Below are 1,351 nucleotides of genomic sequence, written 5' to 3' on the forward strand. Positions count from 1 at the left end.
CTCTCTCTCTCTCTCTCTCTCTCTCTCTCTCTCTCTCTCTCTCTCTCTCTCTCTCTCCCCCCCTCCCCCCTGTAGCGACGGCTCGTCAGGCAATTTGGTGATTCTGGGTGATTTGGGAGGCCCATCCCGTGAGCGTTTATGCCTTACTCCACCAAGTATGAGAAACATCGGAGGCAGGGTGCAGCGGAGCGGCGAGGTGCGTGTTCTCATCCTAAATGTGCCTTTAATGTTGGATCCAAACCGCCGCGATTACCAGTATTTAGACGATTTAGACCGACGATAGACCCTGTTTCGATCAGCCCGGCCATGAGATAGGTGAAAGCACAAAAGAGTGGGATCAAGAGAGAGAGAGAGAGAGAGAGAGAGAGAGAGAGAGAGAGAGATGGCAAGCCAAAGACCGCAAACAGGAATTTACAGTGGCGGGGGCAATGGTTTGAAGTCACGCGGTCTGAGTTCGTTTATATAGGGAAAGGGGGGTGGGAGGGGGAGGGCGCGCCCTTAGTCTGCCCCATCAGAAAAACAGCGGCGAGGTGCGAGGGAAGTCCCTGCGCCGCCGTGCCGCGGGCTTTAGCAGCAGAGAGTCGTGCTCTGATGGACGCCCGGATTAATTTCGACGACATGGTTCGGAGCACGCCACCCTCCACCCCCCTATAGGCCCCTCTCCGCCCTCATTGGCTATAAAACGATTGCTTATTCCGCGAGAGCACCGGCCGAGAACGCTAATGTCAGACGGGGTCGGGCCGGGGAGGGGGAGAGGAGAGGAAAGGGGAAGGGGGAGATCCACCTCACCTGTCCGCCTAACCCAAAGCGAGCACCGCCGAGCGACGACTGCAACGACGAAGTGCAACGCTGTGCGCCGGGTTGTCCACAGCGGACGAGAACGACAAGCTTAAACCGATGCAGCAACTCCATCAAATTGTTTCTTACCCAGTCGTTATAACCCTCGTTGAAGTTGAAGAAATTACTCGATGCGATGCCTGTGCTCATTCCTAACGTCACCGTTGGACCCCAGCTGCTAGGCCCTCACTTTGTCGCGATGAAATCTGCGGCAGGAATTCCATTTCACCACCTGGTCGGGTCCCAGCACTTTTTGAGCGGGTGTGCGTGCAACGATGCACGCCGCCGCCGCCGCCGCTCATTCTGGCCCCGTGATGAGGCCGCACGAAGTGCTGCCAACTGGCCGGTGCGGGTGTCCATGTCCAGCATGAGCTCCACGGCAGTGCAACGGGACGGCATGCCAGCGGCAGGTGGACGCTCTGACAACACACCGACGACGACGACGGGAAATTGAACGAGTCATGCGCGTCCACCTTCTCTCTCTCTCTCTCTCTCTCTCTCTCTCTCTCTCTCT

The sequence above is a fragment of the Frankliniella occidentalis genome, unplaced genomic scaffold, assembly GCF_000697945.3.
Source record: "Frankliniella occidentalis isolate FOCC.00 unplaced genomic scaffold, Focc_3.1 Scaffold362, whole genome shotgun sequence".
Classification (NCBI taxonomy): Eukaryota; Metazoa; Arthropoda; class Insecta; order Thysanoptera; family Thripidae; genus Frankliniella; species Frankliniella occidentalis.